The sequence below is a fragment of the Ochotona princeps genome, chromosome 6 (genome assembly GCF_030435755.1).
Source record: "Ochotona princeps isolate mOchPri1 chromosome 6, mOchPri1.hap1, whole genome shotgun sequence".
In the NCBI taxonomy this organism is placed as follows: domain Eukaryota; kingdom Metazoa; phylum Chordata; class Mammalia; order Lagomorpha; family Ochotonidae; genus Ochotona; species Ochotona princeps.
The window spans coordinates 42,876,824-42,889,278 of record NC_080837.1 but is presented as its reverse complement, the minus strand read 5'-3'; positions in this window follow the sequence as shown (position 1 = coordinate 42,889,278).

Genomic DNA, 12,455 nt, shown 5'->3' with positions numbered 1-12,455 from the left:
ATTTTACTGCAAATAAGAATGCAGGAGAAGACCAGTTAGAAGTACTTAGCATACTGCGGGCCCTGGGTTTATCTGCTGCTGTTGGCTGCCCCACTTGTTTTTCTTCCACTCTTGGCTGGTTTATTTTCAGTTCTTGCTCCATTAACATTGGTGTTATTCACCAGGAACTGTGTTTTAGCTTTTGCTTTTTTATTTATTTATTTATTTATTTATTTATTTTGAGGCATGGAAGGCTCTGTGTGATTTTACTCTGATGCTGACTGTTTTCGTAAGTCTCTGCACTGGTTCATTACACCCTTTAAAATGATTATGACATAAAACTATTGTAAAAAGATTAGAAAATCATCCTAGAAAACTATGAAAAAGATACAGGTATAATTGAAAAATCTCCTGTAATCTCATAATCTCCAAATAATCCACTATTTATACACAGAGAAACACCTAGACATGATATACATACATTGATGAACTCCTTGCCAATTATAAAGAATATGTGAATGTATGTGAGAGGTCCTGAGTGGGAAATAGGAGGTGGCAATTATTACTTTATGTAATAACGTGTTTTATTTAAGCTTTTTACTTAATGTAATATTATACTTATTTTTCAGAGTACTAATCGAGTTTCTAAAACTGTTTTTTAACAGTTACGTAATATTTCCTTGTACAAATGTTATATTATAACATATTAAATGGTTTCCTTTGGTAGAATTAGTAGTGTGTGAGGGCATACATATTTATATAAGACATTGACATACATCTATATATCTAGATATAAATATCTATATCCAGACATACATAAACATATACAAATATAAAATATATATTTATATATAATATACATTTTATATATCTTTATATATCTAGATATATAGAGATACAGATATAGATAGGTAGATACAGATAGATACACATATATTTCTTAAAGTTGACCTTTGTTGATTACCTGGTATGTATCCCAAACTAGGCATTGTAAACATTATCTAATTTGATTCTCACAAAATCCTATGGGGTTACTACAACTATTTGCTCTTTATTAGGAAGAGGATGCTGATGTCCAGAGAGATTCTGTAATTATCTCAAGGTCACACTGCTGTACGAGGCAGAAGCACAACTCAGAGATGGCTGATCCTTGAGATCCTTATACTGTGACTGGGATTCCATGTTGTGCTGTTTGTTCATGTTAGTCTTCAAGTATCCGGAGTTCTCCACTGCTAGAAATTCAAACAATCCAACAACTGCTGTGGTCAAGATATTTGGTTATGTAAAATAGGAGCATATATGAGACATAGGAGCATAGATACCACATGACTTGCTTATATTTTTTAAAAAAAGAATATTGACTTATTTTCATCAGAAAGGAAGATTACAGAAGGAGGAGAGATAGACAGATAGATCTTCGTTCCATTGGTTCACTCCCTAAATGGCTGCAATGGCTGGAGCTGAGCTGGTTTTTAGCCAGAAGTTTCCTCTTGGTCTCCCACTAGGGTGCAGAACCCTAAGACTTGGGGTCATGCTCTGCTGCTTTCCCAAAGTATCAACCGGGGAGCTGGATTAGATGTGGAGCAAGCAGAACTCAAACTGCCATCCACATGTAATGTTAGTGCCATGGGTGGAGGCTTAACCGGCACTGCCACATCATTTTACTTATTAATAACTCTAAACACATGGCCAGACATGCTCTGTCTTCTGGGGGTTTTATATATTATACATAATGTCAAACCTGCTTTACTGCTATGAAAACTGTTATTTTTGGTTGTGTCAGTGTTTTTTAAGTTAGGTGCTTATAAACAAGGTCAGCATTTGAGGATCTGTTCAAGTCAGAGAAGCATGGAACTGAAAATGGGCAAAAAAAAAATTCAAGACCTGTTTTCTCTTCTGAAGATCTATGTGAATTTTTATGTCACTTGGCTCTTGGCCCATGGAGTGCAAACTTCTCTTGTGGACCTCGGTTCCTTCTCCAGTCCTTCCTTTCCTAGCTTAAAAGGTTGGATCATCTGGAATATGATTTCTCATTCCTTTTTAAAAGAAAGGAAAAAAATGTAAACTGTGGGCTCCTCACTGCTTATGCCAGAGCAATACATGTGTGCTTTATATAAACTAACCATTTGTCTATTAATGTTTGTAAAGAGCTTCATAGACATAAGGCATTTGGGACATACTCCCTAGAGGCGTGTGGTGCTTTTGGAGAGAGGATCAGAGAAGAAAGAAACCAAGAGCAGGAGAAATTCCTTTATACCGACATCCAGAATGTGAACGGAAATCTCCGAGATGAGCATCAAGCCACATTTTCTCTTACATTGAAAGATAGCCAGTGGGAGGGAAGCAGTTCCAAGGACATTAGGTAGCCTTGCCTGTAATGTTTGTTTCTCCACTCTGTGTTACTTGTCTGTATGACAAGGGAGATAAAATAAAGCGGATGTGTTTTGCTTGGGACCACATAGTGTGTCCCCAGACATCAGCTTCCAGATGATCTCCTGAGGCACTTTCAGATGCCGCCAGGGTTTTCTGGCAACTCTGGTCACTGCAGCAGCCGGAACAGCAAGGGGATCTCAGGGTCTCCCAGGGGTGCATTTTTCATCTACCCAGATCCCCACTGCTTTGTAAGGAAATGACTGAGATAGGCTCTTAAATACAGGCTGTAAAATGTGGTGCTTGGTTGTGAGGACATGCAGCCAAAGAAGAAAGTCTCTCTGAAAATAAATCATAATGATTCATGCAGCAGTTACTCTGCTTGCCAGAGCAATCAGAGGTCTTGCCACGGCCCAATTAGAGACGTCATTATGGCTGCCTCTCTGTTTTGACAACCTTAACCAGTCTACCTAGCCCACACCTGAGAATACTAGACTGAGTGGACCTCCATTCTTTCTTGGAAGCAAAGGAGGGAAGGAGGAAGGAAGGGAAGGTAGGAACAAAGCTGTGTGTGGGTGCAACAAGAGGGAAGGTATCAGATTATTTCAGAAAACAGCGCTTCCCTTACATAATACTTGAGCTTTAGTTCTGTTGTCCTAAGTGTCTATTTCAACAGCGATTATTATTAGGTGGAATATGTGCTAGATTGACATTGAGGAAGCAGAATTTCAAAGCAAGGATTTGTTTTTGAAGAGGGAGTATAATCCACACATGAAGTTGCACAAATACAGCAGAATGATGTGAGATGAGGTGGCTGAGCAGTAAGGAGCTCCTCCTGCCCTGGTGTTCTATGCTTGTCTGATGGTCTCCTCTCACTTCTTGTCTGACCTCATGCCATGGATCACCGCCACATGCCTTTCCTCCAGCTCTTCCTCCATCTTGAATTCTCCACTACCACCTCACGTTGATGAACTTCTGATTTATTTATTTATTTATTTATTTATTTATTTATTTATTTATTTATTTTACTTGATGCTTACATAGTTGATCAGGGTGGGAAGGAGTGAGGGTAAGGGAAAAGTGGGAATGATCATTGTTTCCAAGTTTTCCATTTCTTTTCCTGTTTCTGGGGGAATCGGGGAGACAAGGGGAGAAGTCACACCCAGCCTCCCAACTGGCCCAGTAACCAGGGATGGAGAATGGCCACTCAACATTGACCCAGGGTCCTGATGTGGTGTACGTGCCAAGCGTTTTGCCCAGGTGGTTTCAATAGCTCAGAAATGTTGTCAGTCTTGCTGATCCAAGGATGATGGAACACATTCAATGACCACTGGTTGACACAGTCCACCTTAGGATCTCCATGCACTCAGGTATTTGCTGTCTTTGATGGGCTGAGATAGTTGCCAATCTATTCTGTTTTCTTTCCCTGCTATGGTAACAGATGTCTTCTGAAGGCCCCAATGGGCTGCCATATCCTCTATGTAAATCTTGCCCATCTGTTCACTACCCCATCTTATCCACTGAGGAGGACCAGTACTTGCAGGTGGACTCAAAAATCTGGGCCTGGAGATCCAGGCCCTGCTGGACACTCCCACCCCAGGGCTCATGGACACAGCAACCACCACACATGTGGGCCCAAGGACCCAGGCCTAGACCCAGACCCCACCAGATCCCCAACCCCAGGGGCTCATGGACCAGTACGCACCATGCAAGTAGGTTCAAGGACCTCAGCCAGGTGACCCAGACTCCACATGACTCCCCTCCACTGGGGTTCACAGACAGGGTACCCACTGTGAATGCAAGCCCAAATCTCTAGGCCAGTCACCTGAACCCTGCCAGACATCCCCCCACAACCCCTAGGGGTCACAGACCCAACACCCATCATTCAGGCAGGCCCAAGGACCTGGGCCAGATGACCTGATGGATCCCCACACTTGGACTCATGGGCTAAGTACCCACTGTGCTGGTGGGCCCAAGGACCTGGCCCAGTTGACCCAGACCCCACCAGAACCCCTGATCCCGGGAGTTCATGAATCTGGCACTCACCACTCTCAGACTGGCCAGGCTTGCATCACCTCAACATCGACCAGCAGGTGCTTCTGCCTGGCTTGGTCCAGCCTGCCCACAGTTTCAGCTCCTACTAGTTGGTACTACAGCCTATCCAGGTCTAACCAGCCCCCTGCCCCTGCCCTGGTGTCAGCTGGCTGGTTGTCATCTGACCTGGCCTGTCCGCACCTTGTCTTGGTCCTCACATCTACCAGTAGATGTTATGAACTGGCCCAGCCTGGCCCACCCCTCTGACCTGACCCACATGTATGCTGGCAGATACTGTGGTTTGGGCTGCCTGCTCGTTGCCTTGGTTCTTGCAGTCACCTGCAAGGACTGCATCCTGACAAAGGAATTCCCCAAACTCCTCTATCAGGTCACCTCCCAGTGGCAGATCTTGTGCACAGTGGTGGGTTCTTGGCCCAGGTTGACTTTGTTTACCTCTTGTTCTGGCAGAAACAGTATCCTTGCCATACCCAATCCATGCTTATTGTTGGGAGTTGCAACCCAATCACACCTGGTCCACATCCAGACACAGCCCTCATGTGGTTTAACAGGACATGATACCTAGCTCAGACCGTTCTACAACCACCCTGGCTCTCATGAGTACCAGTGTGTGGTGGAGTCTAGCCCAGTCTGGCACTCCCCAGACCCAGTCCACACCCATGCCAGGGGAGACTGAAGCCATGTCTAGCCCAGCTCACTGCCCCCATTCTGGCTCTCACACTCACCAGTGGGAACCTTAACCAAGCTGCAGCATCCCCTAAGCTCTCCAACCAGGCTAGTTCCCAGCCACAGATCTTGCGTATGCCAACAGAGATTGCTGTTCCACATGGGTGAACCCACATACTGTGCCACAGATTCTACCCCCAGACCTGATTCAATTATGTGCTGGTTAGTTTCATTGACCAGCCTCACATTACCCATTTCCTATTCCAACTCTCAATAATGGGTTCCATGATCTAGCCCTACAAGTGCATTGGCCTTGTCCATGGAAGAGCCTCAGAAGTCATTCTTCACCTGAACATGAACCATCAGTCCCTGCTTGCCCCACCTGTGACATCCCCTAGAACAAATGTCAGCCCACACCTCTAGGTCCCCAGACCACACCACCAGGTTGCCAAAAGGCTTCACCTGGTTCCATTGGTGTCCAGGCCACCCCTTTCCCAGGAGTCATGCCACCTGGCAGTCTGCACCTGTCACAGGCCAAAAAGCTGAACTTCTGTTCTAATGGCATACCTCCTTTTCAGACCCTTCCACTGATCTGAGGTTCTCATCATACTTCTACTTTGTTGTATTTACATAAGTGTTGTGCATATCTTCTTCAATAGAATGTGGACTCCTCAAGTACACAGACCAGCTCTTTCTTCATTCTTGAGTCCCTTGTAGGTCTACAACTGCAGGCAGAGTTGAATCCTAACTAAAGTGTCCCAGGGACTGGAGTTGTGTGCCACACTGGCTTCTGGTGTTAGAGTCCTGATTGGAGTCCTGCCTGATCTGCAGCTTGAGAAAGCAGTGGAAGGTAGTCTAAGAGCTTGGGCTCCTCCACCTGTGTCAGAAGATCAGTATGGAATTCCTGGCTCCTGTCTTTGGCCTGACCTGGCTCTTGTGGCCATTTGGGAGAGAATCAACAGGCTGAAGATTCTCTCTCTCTCTCTCTCTCTCTCTCTCTCTCTCTCTCTGTCTTTCTCTCTCTGTCACTCCATCTTTTACACAAATGAATTTTTTTTTAAATTAAAGTGCTTCAGGTCTCATTTCCAGTTCTATCTTCTATTTCTTTTTTTTTAAGATTTGCCTTTTTTTGTTATTTGATAGGAAGATTTACACCAAGAAGGAGAGACAGAAAGACAGATCTTCCATCTGCTGATTCACTCCCCAAATGATCACAATGGTTAGAGCTGAGCTGACCCAAAACTAGTAGCCAGAATCCTGTTCTGGGTCTCCCACATGTGTGCAGAGTCTCAAGACCTTGGGCCATCCTTCTCAGTCCAGATTATAAGCAGGGAGTTGGATCCGAAGTGCAGCAGCTAGGACATTAACTAGTACTCATGTAGGATGCTGGCTCCACAGGGTCAGGGATTAGCCTGTTGAGCATGGCACTGGTCCCTCCTACTTTTTCACTTGTGGAAATTGTATAAGATGTATTACATGTTAGAGAGTGCCCCAAATTTGATTGCTGGTTACTAGAGCTCATTTAGCCTTTTCATCACTGTTGTCCTGACCTAGGGAATGTTATTTCTCAACTGAACATTTGTATTTGCTTCATTTATTCTTTCCTTACCTCCACTGCAAGAGTGGTTTAAGCAATCCATTTAGTGGGAGATGGACTTGCTTGGGAAGGTCTTTGGTCTAATAATCATGCTCAGATGAAGCCAAACCATGGTTTTTAAATCTGGTAGGATTTGGGGGGGAGGGAGGGTTGGTTATAAATCATGAATGGCACAGTTCAGTATTGGAGTTTGTAATATAGCAAATTTCCTGTATTTTGCCTGCTTCCCTCTTGAGCTCTTTACTTAATGCATGCTTGTTTATTCCAAAGATTTATTTTATTTATTTGAAAGGCAGAGCAATAAAGAGGTCTTCCACTCACTGGTTCACTCTGCAAATGGACACCACAGTCAGAGTTGTGCCAGTTTGAAGCCAGGAGCCTGGAAATCTAATTGGGTCTCCAACATGGGTGATAGGAGTCCAAGCACTTGAGGCATTCTCCACTACTCTCCAGGTGCATTAGTAGGGAACTTCTACCATCATTTGCCAAGGGTAAGGCCATATGTGGTTGCAGTTGAGTCCAATGTTTTTCCAAACTGACTATGTATCAGAGGCACTGCAGGAGCAGGCAATGGCTTAATCCCTCTGCCACAACACCAGTCCCTCTTTATCCATTCTTCCACCATCATTTCCCAAGGGTAAGACCATATGTGGTTGCAGTTGTGTGCAATGTTTCTCCAAACTGACTGTGTATCAGAGTCACTGGAGAAGGTTTAAAAATTTTGATTCTCAAAGGCTGCCATAGGCTACTGAATCAAAGTTTCCTGGGCTGGGACCCAAGAATCTGTATTTTTACAAAGATGTCCAGATGCTTCTGATAAGCAGCAAGGTTTGGAAATAACTGATGTAGTGGAAAGATTTTTCATTTGTACCCCAATCACCAACCTAAGTCACTTTAAGCCAATCAATGCTTGGACTATCAGGAAAATAGGGGAATTGACACCTACGTCAGACAGTTATTGGGAGATTAAAAGGAATTACACACATGATTTATACCAATGTGAAGAGGCCAAGTTGTTAATACTCTGCTAATGACCTAGGAGCTTGAAGAGTTGTTTTTCTGAAAAAGTGCTTAGTTGCCTCTTCTGCATTTAATTCCTTATGAAACCCGGCATCTCCCTTCATCAGACACCAAGGACAATGCCATATGTAGATGAATCATAAGACTATCACGCCATGTGTTCTAACAGCCTTCCAAGTTCATCACTGCAAGAAACACTCAACATTTAATGCATACTGTTTTTCGATATCTCTTTCCAAATTGCCGGTATAATTTCCATTTCTGGGAAATTACATAGACATGTCTGGATCCAGTTCTTTTATCTTTGCATTTCCAACTGCTCTGTTTTCCTTCTTTCTTCCCATCAAATTCTCATATTTTGACAGTTTTAAGACAAGTTCTTCCTTGATCTTTTCCTTCCTATAATATACTGAATTGAAATGAGCCCATTCTCCTTGGCGAGCCTTCCTTCCAAACACGAAATACTCTGAAGCTCAGATTCTCTTTCAGTGAGTGGGTTAACATCACACAACACTTGTGGTTTTTATTCATCATAAACAGAAGTGTTTGAAATGAACTCTGTGCCTCCTCTTCCAAGAAACACAGAAAGTTTGAGACAAGGTGAGATGAATTTTCAAAAAGAAAAGTTGTTTTTTTAAATGGTGATGATAAAAACATGCAAATTCATTCAAGAGGAAGAATTTACAAATTGTTTTAATTTAGGAGGACCCACAGTAAAATGAAGAGGAAAACAGTTTTGCCTGTTGAGCAAGCTATTGGCTCTGTTGCATGCTCACCAAGGCACATAGAGTAATGCCCTTTCTCTTAGGGAAGAAGGTAAGCTGCATGTGAGAGAATCTGGTTACATTTATTTGGGAATACTATAGTTATTGATTGTGTGTCCAGTTAGTCTGAGCGTATTAACAAATATAGTATTAACTGTTGATAATGTTTTGTAACAAACATATCCATTTGTGAAAGTAGAAGAAATACATATTCTCATTTTCAATCTCCCTCTTCACTCAGAAAACAGATTGCAATGTGGTTTAAGTTGTGCCTCTATTGGAGACACCTTTGATTAATCAACAGTCAAGGCATACATAAAAATGATTTGGAAAATATTTCATGGGTTGTCATTGGGAGAATGCAGATTGTTGGGGTATTTCTCCATCCTCCTTTTGGTTTATTCCGTCAGCCCTTGCCACGACCTAAGTTCATCTGCTTTTATGATTTTTAAAAAGCCCTCTATCTATGACAACCTCTCTCAGAGTACTCTGGAGTATGACTGATTTATCTTATCATGGATAATTGGCACAATCTAAATAAGGTACATAATGCCCTTTCTAGATATCACAAAATAGCTCCATAGAAGATGGACTTTTCCAAAAACTTTGTCAACAGCCCAACTCCAAAATTCACAACAGGAAAAAAACAAAGCATAATACAAGTGATATCTTCCCCTTTGTCATCAACACCCTTGTACATTAGGGAAGATGAAGGAAGAAATGTTTCTGTGATTAACATGAATGATAAAACTTGCATTTTATTTACATCTTTGCTGTAAACACTTGTTTTCTTCAGAATATATCTTCTGTATTTTACCAACTGAGAAAGCTGGAAGAGGTGTGCATTTGGCCTGGTAGTTAAGATGTCAGTTAAGACAACTCTGTCTCTCTCTTCTCTTCCAGTTCTTCCTCCCTCCTACTCAGCAAATGCTTAAGAAATCTCTTTCATCTGGAAGTAACAACACAAAGTAACCAAAGTTGGTTTTGCATTGGAATCTGATGAGTTCCCAATTTAGCGTTCAAATTGGGGTGTAATAAAGTTGCTGTAAGGTGGGAAATTTCTCTTTACACCAATTACGTGAGGTAGAATTGGCCTTCCCCATTTCAGATACTTCAATGAGATAGAATTGCTTGCTCAAATTTGCCTAACTTGGGACAAATGCAAGTCTAATTACAAAATTTTTGCTTCTGACTACTCTGTTAAGTGCGACAATAGTATAGAATCAAGTGCATAATAATGTTCCAAGAGATGAAGATATACTTTTGTCAACCATGTTATATGCTGTATGAGGGCAAGATTCTACACACACTACATCTCTGTATAAGGTTTCTCATACCAGAGCATGTTTCACTAGCTGGCACTAAGAACAGCTTCTCAAGAATACTGTTGAATGAGTAAATGAACATTGAGGACTACCAAAGAAAATGATATGAGGATGATCTGCTGGTAGCAAAATCACTGTAGTTGTCAGATGGGTTTTCTAAAGATGTTTTTCATCGCTCAGGTGTTCAGTCGCCATCACTAACAACTGTTAGATCCATTTATGATTCCTGTAATTTTTTTCATTGGGGGAAATGGCTTATTGACAACTTCCACTGCTGTATTAAATTCATCAGACAATATAATATTCAGTCCATCAGGATGTGTTATTAGATTTTTCTTTCTCAGTCCATCCTGTAACAGCTCTTTGTAGAAGATTCTTCCTTTATAAGTTAATACTTTCCTAAATCCAAATTCAAAGATACAGTTATACCAGAATCTTTGTAAACACCCTGCCTTTGCTTATGAACTTCAGAAACCACAAATAAATCTCCTGCCAGATTTCTCCATGGATTTTTCTGAGTCCAAGAGCAATCAGTACTTCTTTCACAGATTAGTTATAATACGTTTCAGGGACCCTTGCATTCTCACAGGATAAGGTGGCCACCAAATCTGCAATATTCTGTACATTTTTAATTGCCAAATCCATGGATATTTTAGATGGAAATTTAACCAACCTATTTCTCACTCAGCAACAGTTAAGTCACCAAACTGTTTTGTGAGAGCAGACTGACTCCAAAAGTCCGTGGGAAGGTATCTTCCTGTCCAACTACAAAGAATGAGCACCTTAGAACCCTTCTTTGCCGGGGTTATTGATAAAACCCAGGCCTCACAAAACTTTAGGGAATGTGCTATTTCAACCCGCGTAAGGAATCTTCAGAAAGTTCATGTAAATGCTCATTATTTAAAAACACCATGCAGGGATTTTAAAAAAAAAATGATTGCAGCAAATAAACTTACCTTAATTCAATTTTCCTATGAACTTATTAAGGTATCCTTGTATTCTTGGTTGGGAAAGTGTGCTTTCCATAGAGCTGGTGAATAATGTCCTGGGGGATGCTTTTGAGAGATGATGACCACCCCTGCCTCCTCCTTGGACTTCTCCTTCTCTCCTCCAAGTAATTCCTCCATTGTCTGGTCAATGTACCCTAAGGACTCTGCTCTAATTGTTAAGGCTGTTTGCCTAATGGTGAACCCTAGCCAAGAGGTGACATATCCTCCATGTGTGGCTCAACTGGATGTTCCCACTTCAAAATACCCACCAACCCATGAAAGACGATGACTCACCCTCAAGATCAGCAGGACAACAAGGGTCTACCACCCTCATAAAACAGTCATGCACAACCATCTCTGGGCTGCAAAAAAATGAAGTGTTTGGAGGAACTGGTTTTTGAAAATCTTCAAGACTCAGCTCAGGGGTACCTCTGCCTACTTTCCTGGTCTATTCACTCTGGATACACTACCTGTCTTCTGTATCCCTACTCCTGCTGCCACTCATTTCTTCCCTGACTCCTGTCATTCTCTCAACCTCTCCTTATTGTAAGCTTCTAGAGCTCATAAACAAGAGTTATGAGTCATGAAATGTTTGTGAGTGAGTCACAGCACCTTAGGGAGACACTCAGTGTGGGGATGTCCCTCTGTGGAGATTTGACTGAATGACCTTTGGAAGGCTGCCTCATTGGCCTGCTTCCTGTTCATGGAGGGAGCAGGCAGACCATCAGGAGCAGACACAGTGTGGAGAGGGCTGGTTGAGAAAACACCACAGGTTCTTCTGATTATAGAAATGCAATGTGGTACCATCCCATTGTCAGGGGCAAGAATGTAACTAGGCCTACTGTGATTTGAGTGTAAAAACCCATCCACTTAAAGGGAGAGCTGGGGGAGAAGTTAGTGCTCCCAGAGCTGGACTGAACTCCAGAAAGCATCTGTGACTATGAACCAAGAGTGCTTTAATTTCATAGCCCAGTTGTAGAGCCCCACAGCACTTGTTCTGGATCTGGTTTCTCAACAGCTCTCTGGGAATCATGCGAGCCCAGTCTTTAACAGATTATGCAGTAGCAAGAAATACTAGCAGTGGCTCAATAATCCTCACCCCATAGCATGCACACACACACTTTACGTTGAAGTACCTGGAGATTCTTAGACGAATATTTGGAAGGACCCTAAAGTGGGAGATTTGGAACCACCTGCCAGGAAACCAGATGTATGCTTGAATGAAGAACGCTGTGGCTATACGTCAAGCTCTGAGCAACATGGAGTGTTCCTATTAATTGCATGTAGAATCTAGAATCCAATCAAGTGTCCCTTGCCATTCAGATGCTATACTGGATGGTTTTTCTCCCCATCCCCAACCCTTGCCACTTAAAAAGTGTGTTCAGGATTGGGAATACTTGTGGGTGAAAACAGTTGTTTCTTGGTATACCTGCATCCTGTGTCTAAGTGCCTGGTTCAAGTCCTGACTCCTTTAATGTCAAGCATTCTGTTAATGTACATCCTGGGACCCTCAGGTACCTTGATTCCTGCCACCTCTGTGGGAGACCTTGATTGAGTTCCAGACTCCTGGCTCTGGCTTGGCTTAGCCCTGACTATTAAAGATGTTTGGGGAGTAGAACAGTGGATTAAAGATCTCTGTCTCTTTGGCTTGCAAATGAAATGGAAATGAACAAAATTATTTTTAAAATGTGTT